Source organism: Peromyscus californicus, unplaced genomic scaffold (genome assembly GCF_007827085.1).
Source record: "Peromyscus californicus insignis strain IS unplaced genomic scaffold, ASM782708v3 Scaffold_9__1_contigs__length_137607984, whole genome shotgun sequence".
Taxonomy (NCBI): Eukaryota; Metazoa; Chordata; class Mammalia; order Rodentia; family Cricetidae; genus Peromyscus; species Peromyscus californicus.
Genome location: NW_026294617.1, coordinates 71,857,931 through 71,881,516, shown reverse-complemented (window position 1 = coordinate 71,881,516; position 23,586 = coordinate 71,857,931). Strand labels below are relative to the sequence as shown.

Here is a 23,586-nt window from a genome sequence, read left to right as displayed (position 1 = left end):
GCAGCTCCTAACAAAGGCAGATTGGGGAGTCACTGACTATTTTGTCTCATCTTGGGAACCTTTTCTTCCTTCTGGGTTGGCTCCTTGAGCCTTGACATGAGGGTTTGTGCCTACTCTTACTCCATCTTCTTATGCTATATTCGTTTGATATCCCCAGGAGACCTGTGCTTTTCTCAAGGGAATCAGAGGAGTAGTACACCTATGTGGAGTGGAGGGAGGGGAGACTATTCAGGATGTATTGTATGACATAATTAAAAATAAAAACAAAGAGGAAAAAATAATGAAAAGTTGGAAAGACATTTAAGGAAGAAGTATTTGGACAGATCTGCAAAGGAACAAAGAATGTGAAGATCCTTTTGTCCCCAGTAAATGCCCATGAAAGATGCCTTCAGCAGAGGAGGAGGTCAATAATCAAGTAGATAGGATGACCCATTAGTCGGACAGTCTAACTCTTCCCCAAGTCATCCTTGTTATTGTTCCATGGGCCCATGATCAAAGTAGCCATGGTAGCTGAGATAGGGGTTATTCATGTAATTAACAACATGTATTTCCATTTATCAAGAGTGACCTGGTTCCAGTTGCTGCTGAATGCCAGATCTGCCAATATCAGAGACCAACACAGAGCCCCAGAGATGTCACCATTCATAGGGGCCACCACATACATTCCCCTCATTTAAAAAATTATTTTTTAATTTTTAAAAAATATTTATTTATTAAGTATACAGTATTCTGCCTGCATGTATGCCTGCAGACCAGAACAGGGTGCCAGATCTCATTATAGATTGTTATTACCCACCATGTGGTTGCTGGGAATTGAACTCAGGGCCTATGGAAGAACAGTTAGTGCTCTTAATCTCTGAGCCATCTCTTCAGCCCCTAAAAATACTTTTTCAGTATCTCTTCTTCCTGCCCTTGACAACCCTTTTATTATTATCTCTCTTATGATTTAAGAAGTCAAGCATTTAAGCCCAGGCCTCAGAAGAGAGAGGTAGACAGAGCTCTACATTTTTGAGCCAGCATGGTCTATAGAGTGAGTTCCAAGACAGCCAATGCCATAAAAGGACACTCCCTTTCAGAAACAAAAAGAGAGAGAACCCAAGTCAGGCTAAAAGTTGTTTTTCATTGTGTTTGTGTTGGTTAACCACTGCAGTTCAAGATACCCTTGACTGGCTTAGGAGAATTGCGTATTTACAGGAGGTCATTGTGAACAATAATTCAATATCCCATCTAGAAATACATCAAAGTAACTGTTTTCTCCACTTATGTAATAAATGTGATGGTCTAAGTAGTCCTCCATGGCTTAGACCTGAATTGGGAAATGGAGGCAGCAGGAATGCTGGGTGTATGAAAGGTGTATCTGGGTATACCAAATGATATCTTGTCTCTAAAACCAAAACAAACTCATAAGAGCCCCTCAAATTCCACTCCCTCTAATACTGCTCCCTCCCCAGAGGGCAGATTCTGAAGCTGGAATCAGGGCTGTCCCTCTGCAATTATATTCAGGAGGCAAAGGCTATCTGCAGTGGCAGCATGGAATATACAGGGAGTTTAAGGGAACCCTCGGAAACACATTTCCTTGGAGCTGAGGCTGTCCTTCTTAAGTGGTTTAATTTCTCAAATCCAACAAAACAAAAATTAAATGAAAGAAAAAACAAAACAAAGGCTGAGCATAATTTTTAAAGCAAGATTGAGCTGAGACATCATCATCGAGGAGAATATGTAAGTGGTGAATAATATGTCATGATTAATAAAATGAAGTGGCCCAATTAAAGGTGTATCTCTCAGTCTCTAGATCCAGATTAAAGGTGTGTGTCTCCCTTCCTCAAAATTCCTCCATTTGAAGTATGTTTACCTACTTCAACTTAAGGAATAATTTCTCACAGGTGTCCTCTCCATTTTTGGGTTTCCTTAATTCCAGATATAGTCAAGTTGAGAACCAAGAATTGCCATCTCAAGTGTGTTTTGCTTCTTGTGGTTAATGTTTTATCAATGAGGGATCATGTCAACTTTTGCACAGCTATTATTTACTCTTGTGATGATGTTACAATCATTGCTGCTATAAACACCATCAGGGAAGACGCATTTTCTTTAACTTTTCTGTGGTCTTAGTTTTTACAACATGTCAGTCGGGTGAAGAACTCACATATGGTGAGTGGGAAGCAGAGCCAGGAACCCCTTGAAGATGAATCTCTTCTTTCCTGCTTTTTATTCCATCCAGACCCACAGTCCCAGGATGACTCCAACAAACTTTAGTGGTGGTTTCTCCCCTGCCTCTCAGATAATTCTACTTGGAAGCATTCCTCCAGATCCATCTAAGGGCATGGTTTGCAACCACTTAGATTGACCAGATTTGGCTTCTCATTAGCTCATATTCTTCATCCTCCACTGCTAGGTCCTGACCTCTTCATCCTTAGAACTGTGATGCTTATTCTGCTCCTTCTTAAAAGTGAGAGATTATTCTTGTTTCCATAAAATGCAGAATACATTCAACAGAAACCATAAGGAGGGGCTTTGGGATGGATCCCCCTCTGTAGGGTGATCATCAATATGCTCCCTTCATCTCATCTCTCTCCAATTAATCCTGCCTTGGAGAGACACTCTAAACCTAGAAGACACAGAAATAAGTTCAGATTCAATCAGCTCAGTCATTCCCATTCTGGCTCTCTGTAAGTCTAGCTCCAACACTGCTTATCTGTCAATACAGGATAAATCAATCAATTGGTTTTGATCCTTTGATTTTAGATTCCTTTAGTAGACTTTGAGCACATGGCTGATTAGTAGCATAGGTGACTCTTCACCAGGCGAGTTCAGGGTCAGGGTGGTGGGTACCCCAGCTTCATATCTGTCATTTGAAGGGTTTGTAGGTGATCACTTCAAGACCCATTGTTTCTAAGAAAAGTTCTCTAAATTGTGAGTTCTCTGCTCCAATAGGCATGCTCTGGAGGGCAGGAGTGACTTGTCCACAGAGGAACTTTGAACTCCTGGGCAGTAGGCTTAGGCTTTGTTCATAAAGTTTCATATTAATGGAGAGACACGGGTGGAGCTTTTCTTTTTTCCCATTGGTGGTGATGTGATGGGATGACTTGACAGTGCCCAAAGTACTCAGATCCCCAACAGTAGGTGGCACATATCTTAAACCTGGTGTAGGATATCTTTCTACCTGAGAGAGATAATATTCATAATAGGAAAATAAAATTGAGAGAAACACAATCACACACACACACACACACACACACACACACACACACACACACACACACACACACACACCAGACCAGCAGGACTGTCTTACAAATATTTATAAACTTGGAGACACAGGGGGAATCTGGTAAAGTTTTGTACAAATTCTAAACCATGGATAGGAGCCTCATCAGCCTCTCCTGTGTGTCCATACAGAAAGTATATTAACCAGACGTTCCTCCAGATTGAGAGACCAAATGACTTTCTAATCTATTTCATTTTTGTGTGGAAATGTCACATTCCTCTGAAGTGTAATGCAGCAATTGATCAAAGGGAGTCTTGGGTGCCTGGAATTGAGGATGAGCACACCCTAGGAGCTCCTTGGACTCCATACTCATCCCTATTACATAGGGCTTGGAGTACCCCTCTGTATTTGTTTCTGGTCTCTGGGATCTCAGTGGAACCTTCAGAAATGTAAGATAGCAACCAGAGAAGACTGCTGGGCCATGGAGTTAATCCAATAGAAAGTCTGTATTCACAGGTGGACAATTACACTTGGTGTTTGTGAACACACTGTATCATGGAACACACTGTACCATCTGGGATAGGCTCTCAAGCACAGATTCCTTATTCTGGATTGACACAATTGTGTTAACAAGAAGAATTATGAAGCCAAACAGTGGAGTTAGAACCTTTAGCATTTCTCCATCACCATGGATATTAATGGATTAGACCCTTGTTTTAATTTTGGCAGCTGGTGCTGTGTAGGTGATGGAGTTTGCAGCCCTGAGTGGTACTTCCTCCATGGAATCTGGTGATATCTCAGGCATATTCTGGACACTGAATCAGCTGGCCATGGCCAACTCTCCTATGTGTCCAAACAGAATGTGTCAATCAGATTCCTCATGCAGAGGTGACAGACCAGGTGCAGGTGTCAGAGTCCTCCAAAGCATTAGGCAGAAACTGATCATAGAGACTCTTGGGGACTTGGCTCTCAGGTTGTACTATTCCAAGAGTTCACTGACCACCACATTCCTTTTTCCCTGATTTTTGCTCTGAGAACTCTGGTATCTCAGGTCTTATCTCTGGAATCTCAGTGGAAACTGCAAAACTATTGAGGGGCAGCCTGAGAATCTCAGGGGTTGAAGATAATTTAAAAGCTAAAAGAACCTATACAGGTGTGCAGCAGACTCTAAGAGAACTCAGATACAGACCCAGACTACTATACCCAGCCAATTACTATAGATGGAAATTTAAGATATTCCACCATAAAGCCAACTTCAAGCAATATTTATGTACAAATCCAATCCTATAGAAAGTGGTTGTAGGAAAACTCCTACCTAAGGAGATTCACTACAACCATGAGTAATACAGGGAATAAATAATCCGAGAGTAGTAAAAGCAAAAGTAGGGAAACACACACATACACACAAACTCCTCCACCATCAAAACAATAGACAACACAATATTAGGAGTCAACCATTATTGTTTATTGATCTTTCTCATAATCAGTGGTTTTGATTCCCCAGTGAAAAGTCAGACTAACAGAGTAGATATGAAATCAGATTCCACCCTTCTGCTGCATCCAAGATACATACCTCATCCTAATGGGTAGAGATTGCCTCAGGGTAAAGGATTGGAAATAGATATTCCAAGCAAATGGATCTAAGAAATAAGCTGTGTACTTGCTTTTATATCTCATCAAATAGATTTCAGCCAAGGGCTAATCAGAGAAATAAGTAAAGACACTTCACAGACATGAAAGGAAAAGGGCACCAAGATAAAACAAAAATCAGAACAATATGTCCCAGGTAGAATTCCTTCGGGCAAGCCTGACTACCACCACCCCCACCAGACCCTGTGACCTACAATGACCACTCCACCCCCAAACCCACCCATCCTCTGAGACAGCAGTTGCTCCCTGTCAGCTTGGACTGGACCAAGAGGTGAGTCTTTGTTCTACTAGCAGATCACCCCAGCCTCTAGGCTTCAGTTCCAGGGACACAACTAGTGACCCCAGACCCCCAACCATTGCATCCCCAGGTGCAGGCCAGCAGGCAGAACTAAGGAGGCAGTCCTGACTACCATGATCTCCCACTGGAACCTGTAACTTATAATCCCCAATTCACCCCCCAAAAGTACCCATTCTCTGAGACCACAACTGCTCCTGAGACAGACTCCAACAGCTCCAATTGGACCAAGAGTGGCTCCCTGAGACAAGGACACCATTTGCATTGATTGGAGGTAGAGATGGGTAGACTCCAGGGAAAGAATACATTAAACAACACGAGGAGCAATATGGCAGCACCAGAACCTCATGGTTCTACATTGGGAAGACCTGAAAATCCCAACATATAAGAAGCAGAAGAAAACAATCCAAAAAATGACTTTAAGACAAGGATAGAGGCCTTTAAAGAGGAAATGAAAATTTCCCTTAAAGAAATCAAGGAAAAGACAAACAAAAAATTGGAAGAAATCAATAAATCCCTTAAATAAAGCCAAGAAAAAGCAATCAAGCAGGTAAAAGAAATTCTTCAAGTCTTCAAAAATTGAAAAAGAGGCAATACAGAAGAAACAAAGAGAGGGAATGCTGGAAACAGAATATCTGAGTAAACAAACAGGAACTACAGCTGCAAGCATAACCAACAGAAAGCAACATTTCGAAGAGAGAATCTCTGGCATTGAAGATATAGAAGAAACATATGCATCAGTTAAAAAAAAAACATTAAAGCTAGCCAAGTCATAACACAAAATGTCCCGGAAATCTGTGACACCAGGAGAAGTCCAAAGACCAATCCAAAGAATAATAGGGATAGAAAAAGGAGAAGAATATCACCTCAAAGGCATAGAGAATATATTCAACAGAATCACAGAAGAAAACTTTCCCAACCTAAAGAAGGAAATGCATATGAAGATACAAGAAGCTTACAGAACACCAAATAGACTGCAAAAAAAAAAGGTATCTCCTCATCACATAAAATCAAACCACTAAACCTACAAAATATAGAAAAAATAATAAGAGCTGCAAAGGAAAAAAAAAAAAGCAAAGTAACATATAACGTCAGACCCATCAGAATAACATCTGACTTGAGAATGGAGACTTTGAAAGCCAGAGGATCTTGGATAAAGGTTATGCAGACACTAAGAGACCATGCAGGCCAACTCAGGAAAACTCTCAATCATCATAGACAGAGTAAACAAAATATTCCATGATAAAACCAGATTTAAACAATACCTATCAAAAATCTAGCCACAGAAAAAGCAATAGAAGAAAAAATCCAACCCAAAGAAGTTAGATGTACCCATGAAAACACAGGCAATAGATAGTCCTACACCAGCAAATCCCAAAGAAGGGAAATACATAACACTACCACCAAAATAACAGGAATTAACAATCACTCATCATTAATATCTCTTAATATCAATGGACTCAGTTCACCTATAAAAAGACACAGGCTTATAGAATGGATATTAAAACAGAATCCATCCTTCTGTTACATACCATACAAGAAAAACACCTCGACTTCAAAGACAGACACTACATCAGAGTAAAGATGTGGGAAAAGTCTTTCCAGTCAATTGGACTTATGAAACAAACTTGTGTCGCTATCCGAATATGTAACAAAATAGGCTTCAAACTTAAATTAATCAAAAGAGATCAAAAAAGGACATTATGTATTCATCAAAGGAAAAATCCATCAAGATGAAGTCTCAATTCTGAACATTTATGCCCCAAACACAAGGGCACCCACATATGGAAAAGAAATATTACTAAAGCTTAAATCACACATCAAACCACACACACTAATAGTGGGAGACTTCAACTTTCCACTCTCACCAATGGACAGGTTGACCAGACAGAAACTTAACAGAGAAATAAGGGAACTAACAGATGTTATGACTCACATGGTCTTAATAAACATCTACAGAACATTCCACCCAAACACAAGAGAACGTGTCTTCTTCTCAGCACCCCATGAAACCTTCTCTAAAACTGACCACATACTCTGTCACAAAGCAAATCTCAACAGATATGAAAAATTGGAATAAACTCCTGTATTTTATCAGACCACCATGGCTTAAAGTTAGAATTCAAAAACAACACAAATTACAGAAAGCTTTTAAATCATGGAAACTGAAAAATGCTCAACTAAATCACCACTGTGTCAAGGAAGAAATAAGAAAGAAATTAAAGACTTCTTAGAATTCAATGAAAATGAATGTACATCATACTCAAACTTATGGAACACTATGAAAGCAGTACTAAGAGCAAAGTTCATAGCTCTAAATGTCTACATAATCTCACACTAGTAATTAACAGAACCCCTGAAAGCTCTAGAACAAAAAGAATCAAACTCACCCAGGAAGAGTAGATGCCAGCAAATAATCAAATTGAGGGCTGAAATCAATAAAATAGAAACAGAGATAACAGTATAAAGAGCTAATGAAACAAAGAGTTGGTTCTTTGAGAAAATCAACAAGATAGAAAAACCCTTATCCAAACTAAATAAAAGACAGAGAGAGAATATCCTAATTAACAAAATCAGAAACAAAAAGGGAGACATAAAAACTGACAACAAGGAAATCCAGAGAATCATCAGGTCATACTTCAAAAACCTGTACTCCACAAAATTGGAAAAATCTACAAGAAATGGACAATTTTCTGGATAGTAAAATACACTCAAATTAAGTCAAGACTAGATAGGCAATTTAAATAGACCTATAACCCCTAAGGAAATAAAAGCAGTCATTACAAGTCTCCCAACCAAAAAACCCGAGGGTCAGATGGTTTCAGTGCAGAATTCTACCAGAATGCCAAAGAAGAGCTATTACCAATAATCCTCAAATTGTTCCACACAATAAAAACAGAAGGAACATTGTCAAACTCTTTTTGTGAGGCTACAGTTACCCTGACACCCAAAACACACAAAGATGCCACAAAGAAAGAGAATTACAGACCAACCTCACTCATGAACATTGATGCAAAAATACTCAATAAAATACTGGCAAACTGAATCTAGGAACACATAAAAAAAAAATCATCCATCATGATCGAGTAGGCTTCATCCCAGAGATGCAAGGTGGTTCAACATATGCAAATCTGTCAATGTAATCCATCATATAAACAAACTGAAAGAAAAAAACCCACATAATCATCTCATTAGATGCTGAAAAAGCCTATGAAAAATCCAACACCCCTTCATGATAAAGGTCTTGGAGAGATCAGGAATACAACATACCTAAATATAATAAAAGCAATTTACAGCAAGCCAACAGCAACTATCAAATTAAATGGAGAGAAACTCAAAGAGATTCCACTAATACCAGGAACAAGACAAAGCTGACCATTCTCCCCATTTCTATTCAATATAGTACTCATAGTTCTAGATAGAGCAATAAAAACACAAAGGTAGATCAAGGGGATAGAAATTGGAAAGGAAGATGGCAAACCTTTGCTATTTGCAGATGATATGATAGTAAATAAAGTGACCCCAAAAATTCTACCATGGAAATCCTACAAATGGTAGACACCTTCAGTAATGTGGCATGATACAAGATTAACTAAAAAAAAACAATAGCCCTCCTCTATACAAATGATAAACAGGCTGAGAAAGAAATCAGAGAAACATCACCCTTTACTATAGCCACAAATAATATAAAATACCTTGGGGTAACTTTAACCAATCAGTGAAAGACCTGTATGACAAGAACTTTAAGTCTCAGAAGAAAGAAATTGAAGAAGATATCAGAAAATGGAAAGATCTCCCATGTTCATGGATAGGTAGAAACAACATAGTAAAAATGGCAATATTACAAAAGCAATCTACAGATTCATGCAATATCCATCAAAATTCCAACACAATTCTTCACAGACCTCAAAAGAACAATACTCAACTTGATATGGAAAAAAGAAAACCTAGGATATCTAAAACAAGCTTTTACAATAAACAACTTCTGAGGTATCATCATCTCTGCTTTCAAGCTCTACTATAGAGCTATAGTAATACAAAAAGCTTAGTATTGGCATAAAAACCAACATGTGCACCAATGGAATCAAATGGAAGTTCCTGACATTAATCCACACACCTATGAACACCTGATTTTTGACAAAAAAGCCAAGACTGTACAATGTAAAAGAGAAAGCATCTTCAAGAAATGGTGCTGGCATAACTGGATATCAACGTGTTGAAAATTGCAAATAGATCCATAACTATCATCATGCACAAAACTCAAATGCATGTGGATCAAAGACCCCAACATAAATCCAGCTACACAGAACCTGATAGAAGAGAAAGTAGGAAGTATCCTAGAAATCATAATGCTCAACTGAATCACCAATGGGTCAAGGAAGAAATAAAGAAAGAAATTAAAGTCTTCCTAGAGATCAATGAAAATGAATATACCACATACTCAAACTTATGGGATGCTATGAAAGCAGTGCTAAGAGGAAAATTCATAAGTACTAAATGCCCACATAAGGAAATTGGAGAAATCTCACACTAGTGACTTAACAGCACACCTGAAAGCCTTAGAACAAGAAGAAGCAAAGTTCCCCAGGAGGAATAGACACCAGGAAATAATCAAATTGACAGCTGAAATCGATAAAATAGAAACAAAGAGAACAATACAAAGCATCAATGAAACAAAGAGTTGGTTCTTTGAGAAAATCAATAAGATAGACAAACCCTTATCCAAACTAACCAAAAGGCAGCGAGAGAGCATCCAAATTAGCAAAATCAGAAATGAAAATGGAGACAGAACAACTAACATTGAGTTAATCCAGAGAACTATCAGGTCATACTTCAAAAACCTGAACTCCACAAAACTGGAAAATCTAAAAGAAATGGACAATTTTCTGGATAGGTACCACATACCTAAGTTAAATCAAGACTAGATAAACTATTTAAACAGACCAATAAGCCCTAAGGAAATAGAAACGGTCATTAAAAGTCTCCCAACAAAAAAAAAAGCCCAGTACCAGAAGGTTTCAGTGCAGAATTCTACCAGATTTTCAAAGAAGAGATAATACCAATACTCTTTAAATTGTTCCACACAATAGAAACAGAAGGAACATTACCAAACTCCTTCTATGAGGCTATAATTACCCTGTCTCCCAAGCCAAACAAAGATGCCACAAAAAAAGAGAACTAGAGACCAATCTCCCTTATGAACACTGATGCAAAAAAACTCAATAAAATACTGGCAAACAGACTCCAAGAACACATCAAAACATGATCAAGTAGGCTTCATCCCAGGGATGCAAGGATGGTTCAACATAAGAAAATCTGTCAATGTAATACACCATATAAACAAACTGAAAGAAAGACAAAAACACATGATCATCTCACTAGATGCTGAAAAGACCTTTGACAAAATGCAATACCCCTTCATGATAGAGGTCTTGGAGAGATCAGGAATACAGGGAACATACCTAAACAAAATAAAGGCAATTTACAGCAAGCCAACAGCCAACATCTAAGTAAATGGAGAGAAACTCAAAGCAATTCCACTAAAATCAGGAACGAGGCAAGGCTGTCCACTCTCCCCATACTTATTCAATATAGTACTTGAAGTTCTAGCTAGAGCAATAAGACAACAAAAGGAGATCAAGGGAATACATATTGCAAAGGAAGAAGGCAAGCTTTCACTATTTACAGATGACATGATAGTATGCATAAGTGACCCCAAAATTAGACAAAGGAACTCATATAGCTTTTAAACACCTTCAGCAACGTAGCCGGATACAAGATTAACTAAAAAAAAAAATCAGTAGCCCTTGTATATACAAATGACAAATGGACTGAGAAAGAAATCAGAGAAACATCACCCTTTACAATAGCCACAAATGATATAAAATACCTTGCGGTAACTCTAACTAAGCAAGCGAAGGACCTGTATGAAAAGAACTTTAAGTCCTCAAAGAAAGAAATTGAAGATAGATGTCAGAAAATGGAAAGATCTTCCATGCTCATTGATAGGTAGGATTAACACAGTAAAAATGGCAATGTTACCGAAAGTAATATACAGATTCAATGCAATTCCCATCAAAAATCCCAACACAATTCTTCACAGATCTGCAAAGAACAATATTCAACTTCATATGGAAACATAAAAAACCCAGGATAGCCAAAAGAATCCTGTACAATAAAACAACCTCTGGAGGCATCCTGATCTCTGACTTCAAGCACTACTACAAAGCTATAGTAATAAAAACAGCTTGGTACTGGCATAAAAACCGATATGTGGACCAATGAAACCAAACTGAAGACCCTGACATTAATCTGCACACTTATGGGCATATGATTTCCAACAAAGAAGCCAAAACTGTACAATGGAAAAAGAATTCATCTTCAACAAATGGTGCTGCATAACTGGATGTCAACATGTAGAAGACTGCAAATAGATCCATATCTGTCAACATGCACAAATTTAAGTCCAAGTAGATCAAAGACCTCAACATAAACCCAGTTACTCTAATCCTGATAGAAGAGAAAGTAGGAAGTAGTCTTGAATGCATTGGCGCCGGAGATCACTTTCTAAATATAATACCACTAGCTCAGACACTGAGAGAAACAATTAATAAATTGGGCCTCTGAAAATGAGAAGCTTTTGTAGGGCAAAGGACACAGTGAACAAGACAAAATGACAGCCTACAGAAAGGGAAAAGATCTTCACCAACCCCACATCTGATAGAGGGATGATATCCAGTACATATAAAGAACTCAAGAAATTAGACATCAAAATACCCAACAGTCCAATTAAAAAATGGGCTATAGAGCTATAAAGAGAATTCTCAACAAAAGAATCTCAAATGGCTGAACAACATTTAAGGAATTGCTCAACATCCTTAGTCATCAGGAAAACGCAAATCAAAATGACTCTGAGATGCCACCTTACACCGGTCAGAATGGCTAAGATAAAAATCACTGAAGACAGCTTATGATGGAGAGCATGTGGAGCAAGGCGAACACTCCTACACTGTTGATGGCAATGCAAACTTGTACAGCCACTTTGGAAGTCAATATGGCACTTTCTTAGAAAATTAGCAATCAACTTTCCTCAAGACCCAGCTATATCACTCTTGGGCATATACCCAAGGAATGCTCAATCATACCACAAGGACACATGCAGCATTATTTGTAATAGCCAGAACCTGAAAACAACCTAGATGCCCCTCAACTGAAGAATGGGTAAATAAAATGTGGTACTTACACACAGTGGAGTATTACTCAGCAGAGAAAACAATGACATCATGAGGTTTGCAGGCAAATGGATGGATCTAGAAAAAATCATCGTGAGTGAAGTAACCCAGACTCAGAAACACAAACATGGTATGTACTCACTCATAAGTGGACACTAGATGTAAAGCAAAGGATAAACAGACTGCAACTCACAACTCCAAGGAGGCTACCTAGTAAAGAAGACCCTAAGAAAGACACAGGGATCACCCAACAACAGAGAAATGTATGACATCTACATGAGTAAACTGGGGGTGAGGGGGTAATGGAGGGCAAGGGTAGGGGGAAAGAGAGCTTAGGGGAGCGGGAGGTCCCAGCTGGATCAGGAGCAGTGTGGGAGATTGGAGAGGGATATACCATGATTCATGAAGACTCCAGGGGAATAGGAAGAAGCAGAGTGCTAGAGAGGTCCCCTAAAATCCACAAAGATACCTCCACTGTAGACTACTGGCAATGGTCGAGAGAGTGCCTGAGCTGACCTGCTCTGGTGATCGGATGGTTGAACACCCTGGCTGTCATGATAGAACTCTCATCCAGTGTCTGATGGAAGCAGATGCAGAGATCCACAGCTGAGCCCCAGGTGGACTCCAGGAGTTCAATGGACAAAAGAGAGGAGGGATTGCATGAGCGAGAGATATCAAGACCACAATTGGAAAAAGCACAGGGATTAAAAGCCAAACTAGTGTAAATGTATAAACTGTGAACCAATGGCTGAGGAGCCCCCTTGGAACTGGACCAGGCCCTCTGGATAAGTGAGACAGTTGATTAGCTTGAACTGTTTGGGAGGCCCCCAGGCAGTGTAGGTGGGACCTGTCCTTGGTACATGAGCTGGCTTTTTGGAGCCTGGGGCCTATTCTGGGACACTTTGCCCAGACACACCTATCAAACATCCAGGATTCCTACTTCCTCTGTTTCCCAATGCAAGCCTAAGCCAAAGAAGGAAGAGTAAATTATACATTCATTACATATATGGAGGAAATATAGATAATTAGACCTATTTCTAGACATTTTTCACAATGACCTTCCTGCATATAAGCAATCCTCCTAAGCCTGTCTCAAGAGTATCTTGAGCTGTATGGGTTAACCATACACACAATGAAAAGTAACTTTCAGCCTGATTTGGGTTCTTTCCCATTCTGTTTTTGAAAGGGAGTGTCCTTCCACAGTCTTGACTGTCTTTGAACTCATTCTATAGACTAAGCTGACTGAAAAATATAGAGATCTGCCTACCTCTGCCTTTTGAGGCCTGGTATCAAATGTTTGACTTCTTAAATCCTTAGAGAGACAATAATAAAATGATTGGCAAGGGCAGGAATAAGACATACTGAAAAAATATTCTTTTTTTTTTTTTTTTTTCTGGAGACAGGGTTTCTCTGTGTAGCTTTGTGCCTTTCCTGGAACTCGCTTTGTAGACCAGGTTGGCCTCGAACTCACAGAGATCCACCAGCCTCTGCCTCCCGAGTGCTGGGATTAAAGGCGTGCGCCGCCACCGCCTGGTGAAAAAATATTCTTAAATTAGTGGAATGAAAGTGGTAGGCCCTATGTACTCTAGCACTCAGAGCCTGAGGGGATGTAATCGAGAGTCCTCTGGCCTGGGCTGTATACTGAGTTTCACCACAGCATGAAGAGATGGAAGAAAACAACAAGGAGACATAAAGACATTTCTCTCCACCTTTGAATTTGGCTTGATTTTTCTCTTGCCCCTGCCCAAAGCAGAACGAGATTTTTCTCAGGGTCTCTGTGTTTCCATATATGTATATATATTTACTTCATTGGTTTGTTTTTATTTTAAGACTGTCTTGCTGCATTCCTTTCACCTCATCCTCACAGGTAAGAAGATTATGCATGAGCACCACCCATCCTGACTCTTGACCCCTTTAAGGAATGCTCTGGAGAATAAATAAATCTTAAATATTCAGTGAGTCTCGGACATCCTCTACTTGATCTCCAGGCAGCATTCTTCTCTCTGTGGTATTGCACATATGCATGCTGTCATCTGTTTTGCAGGAGATAAAGTCAGGAATGTCCAACATGTTAGGCAAGTTCCCTACTTCTGAACTATATATATTTTCACACTTTACCCTCCTTGGGCCTTCCCTTCATTTCTTCCTTTCTTAAGGCTCATCACTGTCCCAAAGAGAACTGGTTCCAGCAAGGACACAGAACACTTGGCACTGTAATTCTGAGGTGGATGTTACTCATTCCTTCTTGTGTGGGTATGATAGACCCCAGACCCAGGGTACTACCTTCTCAGTTGGGCGCCCCAAGAACCCAGACTCTGGTCCAGTTGATGCAAACAGCAAGAGGTTTATTGATGCAGCTATACAATCAGTCGGGCTACTCTCCTCCCAAGATCGAGAGTCGTGCCTACTGCAGCCACATGGGCACTTTTAAAGGAAAAACCCACAAAAGCCATAAGATTACAATTCCCATACAATTTTGTTTCGATTGATTTATGGCTAGAGACTAATTTCACAAGATCATGGCCTGATCACAGGGTGGGGACAGTCACGTCTGTCCGCATGCACATTCTTCCCAAAACCTCAAGGGGTGGGAGTGAAGTTTACACAAAGGTTAGAGTGGTCTTTCCTGGAACACTTGCAATTATCCCAGTCACAGTTGAGCACATCTCTTAACAGAAATCTCTTTACATTGTTGCATTGTGGCAGGGGTGGCTGAGTCAGTTTGCCCTTGGAACTAGCTTTTAAGTTCCTCATTCTCCTGGGGCTTGGGGGTGTGTGTAAGCCTGAAGGGTTAGGGTCTTTCAGGGACATGGGGATTCACATCTCTAATCTCAGAACTCACAGAGTATAAGACTTTGGGTCCAATCTGCTCTACATCAGGAATTCTAGATAGGCACAACTACCTAGTGAGATCATATCACAAATTAATAGTGATGATGATGATGGTGCTTTAAGTATACTAATAAAAATAATAATATGATAATAATAATAAAGTCTTGATGTTCTTTATTAATGTTAAAGACAAGCTTTCTATACCATTTACTAAAAACTAGCAGTGTGGTTAAGGTAATTGAATAGAAATTCATGAACTAGCCATGATGTGGTAGTCTATGGCTTTGACCACAGTAGTCTGAAAGCAAAGGCTGATTCAACTCTATGTGTCTGAGGCTAACTTGGTCCATAGAGCATCTTCTAGGAGAGCCAGACATGCAGAGTGAAAAGCCATCAAAAAAGAAAGAACAAGGGACATAGGGATGAAATCATGACTTCCCACCTCTTTGTGGGAGCCTATAGAGGTTTCCTAGTGAGATCAGTGCTTGCTTTACCTAGCAGGACTGCATAAGAAGATGACTGGACCATGGACCTGGATGCCAGGTGTTTGGAAGGGTCTATACTTGGTTGTATCTAGCAAGGGGGAGGTCTTTTTCTCCTCAATGTGCTCAACTGTGACTGGGATAATTGCAAGTGTTCCAGGAAAGACCACTGTAAACTTGTGGCAGGGGTGTAACCTTGGCATTGTTATAAGAAGCCCTTTTGAATAAAGTTCTGGGCCATTGGGTATTGACCTAGGTCCTCCTGAAGCTATCTTGTATTTCTGTCTTCCTTCTTCTCGGATAGGCCTATCATTCTAAGTTCTGTATTCCTCTCTCCTCCTCATAGGAACCCTGTATAAGGTGGGGGCTGGTCCCCCACACCTCTTGAATTCCTGCTAAAATATTTCAGACTGCCAAAGCTTTAGAGAACAAACTAGTTTTTCAGAGCTACTCCATCATCTTGGCTGTCTGAACCCAATCTAAAGAGAAAGCTGGACTCAAAAATGCAGAGATCTGCCTACCTCAGCCTCCTGAGGGCTGAGATTAAATGCTTGGCTTTTTATAATTCAATTTTTTATTGATTCTTTGTGGGTTTCACATCATACATCCCAATCCATCCATCTCCCTGTCCCTTCATAGCCACCCTCCACCCTTACAGCCTCTCCCACAAAACAAAACAAAATTCAAAAGAGAAACAAAAAAATCAAAACAAAAACAACCAAACTAACTACCATACAAAAATAAAGTCCCAGAGTAGAGGCTGTAGTGTGACATAGTGAGTCCCACAGTGTACCCTTTAGTCCATCTTTACTTTACATCTTTACTTGTAAGTGTTCATTGCAATGAACAATGAGTCATTGTTCTGGTCTGAGGTCTCTGGCTTCTCCTATACCGCTAGCTACATGGGTCCTCACTGGGACTCCTCTTGGATAACCTTCGTTGTTGCCTTGTGTCATAGAGATCCTTTGTGTCACAGAGATCCTGCAGCTTTGGATCTGTAGGTCTGGCCACTTCACATGCTCCAGCAGTTCATCCATGAGGTGAATGTTGGATGAACCACCTCATAGTCCTGGTTCTGGGCTTGGGTGGTAGCTGGGTTGGTCAGCCTCCCAGCTTTCCCTCATGGACACCAACAAGGTGAGTTCTCTAGCATTGCCATTGCTAGCTCACCCACTGAGGCAGGCAGCAAGGAGTACAGTCACCTCTCCTGTCCTCTCACCCTCAGGCAGTCTCACCTGCACCACCACCCCACCCACCAACAAGGTCAGATCTACTTTGTTGTCCTTGTGAGGTATCAGAACTGGTGTCCTGGTGGGGTGTCAGATCTAGTGGGACTGGGAAACAAGAGTGCTCAGGATCCATGGTGTGAAATTTCCAAATAATCAGTAAAAATACTTTGAAACAATTGGGGGAGAATTTGTGTAGAATCCACAGGAGATTTTAGCTGGGTGGGTGAGTGGGGAAGAAAGCTGTAGCTGGTGTTCTGTTGTAATTCTAGGGATGAGACTGGGGGATTGGGTTTGGAGGGAAGGAGGAAGTTCTTCAGTTGGCTTACCTGTTTCTTTGTCTTGTTCTACTGGTGTGTTCTTAGTGAATGCTTGCTGCTGGAGGCTGGGATGATGGGTTGAGTTGGGGAAGGAAGATTGGGGAAGAAAATCGTAGTGAACCAGTGGGGATAGGGTCTGACAGGAAAGAGACCACAGCAGATTTTCTACTACAGAGGAGAGGATGACACCAGGAAAGTTGAAATTAGAGGAGCAAAGGTAGAGTTGTGGATCTTGCATTCAGCCTACTTGTTTCCCTGGAAAGAGTGGGTTAGCAAGGGTACCTTGCTGGGTTGGGAGCTGGGACAAAGCAATGAGTCGGGGGTGTGGAGATTAGAAGGGGAAGATGTATGGGATCTGCACACAGGGGTGCAGAGAAGGTTTCAGGGTGCTCTGCTGCAGAGCTGGGGATGAGAATGGGGCATTGGATCTGAAAGAACAGAGAGAGAAGAGAAGATCTGCAGGCAACCTACCTTGTTTTCTGGCACGCATGGCCTGGAGTTGTGGTTTCCAACCTGTGTGTCCCAAACTCTTTGGTGGTCTAAGGATGCTTCCAAGAGGTAGAATATCAGAAAACCTGCATATCAGATATTTACATTATTACTCATAATAGTAGCAAAATTACAGATCTTTGTAACAATGAAATAATCCTCACATGTATTACAGGGTCTGAGCATTAGCAAGGTTGAGAACTGTTGACCTAGACAGTGTGAATTCTTTCGGAATCAATGCCCTGCAACATTGTCAATACAATGAGACTTTTGCTGGCCTGGACCAAAAACACTTCTCTGTCAGATGGAGTATGATCTACTCACATTTGCCTACTTTTCTCAGTTTTCATAAGAGCATTATGGGGCATGTTCTACTCTGCCAATAATAAGTGCTAAGAAGGAAGGAGCGGCCTCCTGATACTGGTGTGGCAATGAGGATTCCGCACACACATGCACAGATTAGCAGAGCTGGATGGACTAAAATGGGGTTCTGTAAACAGAAATACTACTAGATCCTACAAACTTATTGAAAAATTTTTATTTGTGTCATTTGACTAGGGTTTTGTATACTTCCCTAGAGTACAGCAGAGTCAAACCTGACCCCTCAGCATTCCAACTTCTTTACAGTTATAGTAAAGTGGGAGAGGCCTGGTTACTTTTCCCCAGTGTCACCGTAAATGATCCACACATCCCATAGTCTACCCAAGTGTCATTTGTAACATCACTGGCTGCTGCTTCTGGAAGACACCTGTAGGTCCCAGCTGAACAGCTCCTTGGATTGTTACAGGCTTCTGAGAGCGTGCTCCAGGAATGGACCCTGTGCAGAAGCCAGGGAATGGTATGCTTCAGCCACCAAGTGGGGACATGACTCCACCATTGTCTTCTAGCTGGAGGTCTCAGAAACCTCAGAAGCATGAGCTGTAATGAAATTCAGTGTCTGGGTTTTCAGCAGCTCTTAGCTGTGGAGGTCAGCCAGGTAGAGATTGTGGGCAGCATTCTCCACAGAAAGGTCCCTGCAGAGGGCATCCTCACACATGACCTTCAAACGCTCCAGGCCATACTTGTCAGCAGCTGCTAGCACAGCATCTGCCATGCTGTCCAGGTCTGGTGCCTTCCCAGTGTAAATGAAGCCCACCATTGCCTTGAAGACTTGTGGCTCCAGGTCATGTATCTCAACGCGGTTCCTTTTGCTCTCCTCCATGTCATGTTCAAACATGGCTCTGAAAACTGGAGAGCTAAGATGGCCTTGTGAGCCTGAAATTCCTGGTCAGCTACCACCAGGCAGCAGTCTGTGAATTGGGAATTCTCCCACAGCTCTCCTACCTCATCTGCCAGTGTGCACCTGAGAGCCTGGATCCCTGGCTTCCTGTTCTGTTCAGAGATGCTGAAGGAGTGCTGGACCATGCTCACCTTGCCAAGGCCCATGGGACAAGAGGAAATCTCGAAGGATGAACATTTTGAATCCCCAGTCATAGCCTTGTATGAACCTAAAGACTATAGGGCTCCTCACACCTTGGGTTTTCTCTACTTCAGCATTTAAGACTGAGAACCGGAACTTTGCCCAAACATGACTCTTTAGAAAGCTGAGCAACACTAGGTACACTGACATGTAATCTGCACTTTCTTCATCCACTCCCTTCAGGTGTACTCTCAAACACCATTTGTCATTAACTCCTATTGAGAAAGTTGGGCTTCTAATGTGTTTCCGAATTTCCTCCAGAATAAAAGAGAACTTGTTGATGGTCCACCTGTAGAGAAATTCTGGATGCTGACCTGTGTGTAGTCCCAGGACCCAGAAAGGTCCCTGACATTTCTCCTGGAGGTAGTTTGAAGGTTAAACTGGATCCAAAATGAACAACTAGGAATTATTTTCTCTTCACCCTGTAGGACTCAATAATAGACACGATTTAGATTTTTTACTTTCTGTTTCTCCTCTGTTCCCTCTTCTATAAGGCTCGAAATTTGGGTCTCTGAAATTTTCTATCCAGATTTCAATATTAGTTTCAGAGAAGACAGTATAGGCTACTAAGGACTGTTACATCATTCCAATTTTTTCTAGATTGCATCAAAGGTCAATAGGTAACTAGTTTTGACAATTATAGACAACTTTTGAAATTTTGGAACATTTTATACACTCATATCAAAAAAGTTGAACTAGGGTTCTCTAGAGGAACAGAACATATACAAGGAAATCCCTCTGTCTTAACAAAGGGGCTTTAATAGAATGACTTAGGGCTGCAGTCCTACTAATCTTACAATGACTGGCTGTGAAGAGAAAGTCCAAGGATCCAGTACTCAGTCCAGGAGGTTGGACATGTCAGCTGCTCTTCAGTATATTCTGCAATTCTGAAGAAGGATTCTCTAATGCCAGGCAAAGGATGGACTTGCTACAAGGTGAGGGCAAGTCAGCATAGAGCAACAGCTTCCTTCTTCCATGTCCTTCTATAAGCTTCCAGCAGAGGGCATGGCTGAATTTAGAGTGTGTCTCCCATCTTCAAGATCTGGATTAAAAGTGTTTGTCTTCAGGCCTTGAAATCCCAGTAAAATGTTACCTCCAAAGTCTGTATTAACTTAACTTAAGCACAGCATTTCTCACTGTTGTGCCCTCCATTTTAGGGTTTTAGTCAATTCCATGTCTTGTTAAGTTGAGAACCAATAATAACCACCACAAGTGTATTTTGCTTACTGTGGTTCATCTTCCAATAAAATAAGTGATGGTGTCCATTCCTACAAAGCTGTTATCCCCCTTGTCCACGGCCTTCATTGGCTATGGCTGGCCCCTATTGCAGGCTTCAGTCTCTTGCCATTTCCCACAGATGTGGTCTGAGATATCGTTCGCACTGTGAGACCCCTGTCCCAGGGCTGTGTAAGCCCCACCCTCATTCTCTCACTTGACAAAGCATTGAATGAATTGTGCCTGCCACTGTCTGCCCTCAGTGGGCTATGCCCTGGCCCTCATTATCTGGCTTGATGAGCCAATCCTCAATACTCACTTGATCTAGGGGATGCCTGAGATTGTACTCTTGGATTATGTTTGTTTTCTTATTTTTTTATTTTTTTTCTCTCTGCCGTGCTCATGGGAAATAAAGCTTCCCAATCTATTAGCCCTATCTCTCCCCTGGATGTCTTCTGGAAATTTTTTTTTCATAGTTTTTCAAGACAGGGTTTCTCTGTGTAGCTTTGGAGCCTGTCCTCGAACTCACAGAGATCCGCCTGCCTCTGCCTCCCGAGTGCTGGGATAAAAGGCGTGTGCCACCAACGCCTGGCTGTCTTCTGGAAATTCTTAAGCCTCTCAGCTTAATGCCTTACTTAAAGACCTCTAAGCTTGTCTGCCTTTGTACTAAGAAAAGGTCTAAATATACCTTAGATAACAATAAAAAATGGCCACCTAATGGCTCCTTAGACCCCGATATTTTACAGGAATTATCTAACTTCTACCAGAGAATGGGCAAATGGAAAGAGTTACCTTCTATCCAATCTTTTCTTACCTGAGTTCTAAACCCTCCCTTCTTGATTCCTTCTCTCCTGTCCTTATGCCCCAATACTTTCTAATAACCTACTTCCTGAGGAGTGCAGACAATTTTGGGAGCAGGCAAAGATACATGCAGACGAGTTTCATCAAACTAATGCTGCCCATCCACCTGGGACCAAGGGGGTTCCCGATCAGGACTCATTGGGATTACTGTAGTGGGTAGCCATTCCAGCTTTGATCTGGAAGTTCCAACCCCCATTGAGACTTTGGCAACTGTCATGCCTACAAGGCAGGGCCAAGGGAGGCACCTGGAGACCCAAGATCTGGATCAGGGAGCGCTCTCTCCGTGCTGAGACCCTGGATAATGGAGGTGGACCAAGCAGAGGTCGAGAGAACACCGCTGGACTGTGATACACCTTCCCCAGACCCCGCGACCTACCTATCCCTTAATTTGTAAGTTACGCCATTAAATAAATCTCCTTTTAACTACGTGGAGTGGCCTTAATAATTACCCCAATAATTACAATACCCTAGGTGGTTCTCTAGTTAGGGATTGGTTTACAACCTGCCTCCTGGCAGGTCTTCATAAAGCTGTCCTCAAACCAGTAAATTATGAAAAGCTAAAAAATGTAATTCAAGATAATAAAAAAAAAATTTGTCTCACTTTCTAGAACTGCTTACAAAGGTTCTCTTATAATATACAAGTCTTAATCCTGAGAGTCCAGAGGGCAGACAGCTCCTTATGACCCACTTTGTCTCCCAGAGCTTCCCTGACATTAGGGCTAAACTTAAGCATCTGGAGAGAGGGCCTCTGTCCCCACACGCAGAAGTCTTAGTGGTAGCATTTAAGGTGTACCATGGGAGAGATGAAAAAGCCCATAGACATGACTGCCAAATGCTGACAGAAGCTATCTAACCAGCTGCCTGAAGGCCTCCGGGTCCCTGTATTAAGTGTGGTATAGAAGGCCACTGGGCTCATGCCTACCCTGCCCCATGAGTGGCCACTTGTCCAAAGTGCCACCATGAGGGACAATGTTCAGCTGAATGCCCGTGTGCACCACTGGCATGGGGACATCAAACAGAGACTACCCGCCAGCCCATCTCCTAGGTTTGGCCATTTTCAAGGATTGAAGGTGCCCTGTTCCCTGCCCAACCACAGCCATCTCTCACAGGGAACCTAGGGTAGCCATGACAGTATCGGAGTGATCCACTTCCTTCCTTTTGGTGCTGGAGCCACTCACTCAATCCTAAGGGAGTTTTGGGGTCCCACCTCTCCTCATCTCCCTATGTCAATGTAGGGAGATTTACCTACCTAACCAGACCTTACCAATTAGTTGTATTTTCAGGGGTATCCCTTTCACCCATACATTTTTAGTTGTTGTAATCTGCCCTGTGCCCCTAATGGGAAGAGATTGTCTAGCTAAGGTAGGACCTTTTATTTTGTTTGCTCCTCCCATTTGACTTACCTCAGACTTGTCAGAAGCTCCTCTCCTCCTCCTCCTAGCCACCCATCCTACTAGCTCTAACATTTCATTTCCCTTGCCAGCCTCTCAGGTGGACCCCAAAGTCTGAGACACCCAGAACCCTTCTGTATTATCCAGTTGCAGGACCCTACCAGGTACGTTACTCAAGCTCAGTACCCTCTCTCACTCTAGATCCTTAGGGGACTTAAGCCTGGCATTTCTGAACTTCTCAGAAAAAAGCATGTTCCAGCTCCGCCCCCCCTTGCTAACACTAACCAATAAAATTCTGATAGCAGAGTACTAAACATTATAATATCATGACTACCAGCTCAAAATTTTAAATTCCCTGTGGCTGCTTCTTAATATGTTTAAAATTTTTTTCAAGCTCCAGAGCCAGCTTGAATCCACCTGGACAAGTCAGATCCACTTCAGATAAATATAATTCAAACTTTTCTGATCCTGGGACCCTCCTCCCTCACCCTGGGACCCCATTGGACCCCAACCAAGGTAAAAAAAAAAAATTCTAAACTCCCTCTTCTGCCTTGCCAGCACCTTGTCAGACCCAAACAGTCACAGAGCTTGAAGCAGTAGAAGGCAATGAACTTTTCCCAAAGCAGCAGAGGACAATCCACTACCTCAGGACATGTGGCTACCCCAAAAGCCCTCTTCCCTACCCCCAAAAGTTAACTGATGCTAACCGAGTCAACTGGAAGCAGTTTCCGGAGACACAACGTCCCCATTCCCGTTTACCCACCATTATTTTTTATAAAAAAACGAAGAGTCTGGAATGTTAGATTGCCTAGCCATTCCCCCAGCTACATGACCACACGCACCTGGCAAGATGCTTAGTCATCCCAGGGCCTTGTACAATACGTAATCCATGCACTGTGTGATCTTGTAATTTGCATGAACATGTAATC

General features: G+C 41.6%; 1 pseudogene; it reads right to left on the bottom strand.

The window, feature by feature from the left end:
* Positions 1–2,599: 2,599 nt before the first annotated feature.
* LOC128106625 (speckle-type POZ protein-like) lies at positions 2,600–22,270 on the bottom strand (annotated as a pseudogene).
* Between the last annotated feature and the right edge of the window lie 1,316 nt (positions 22,271–23,586).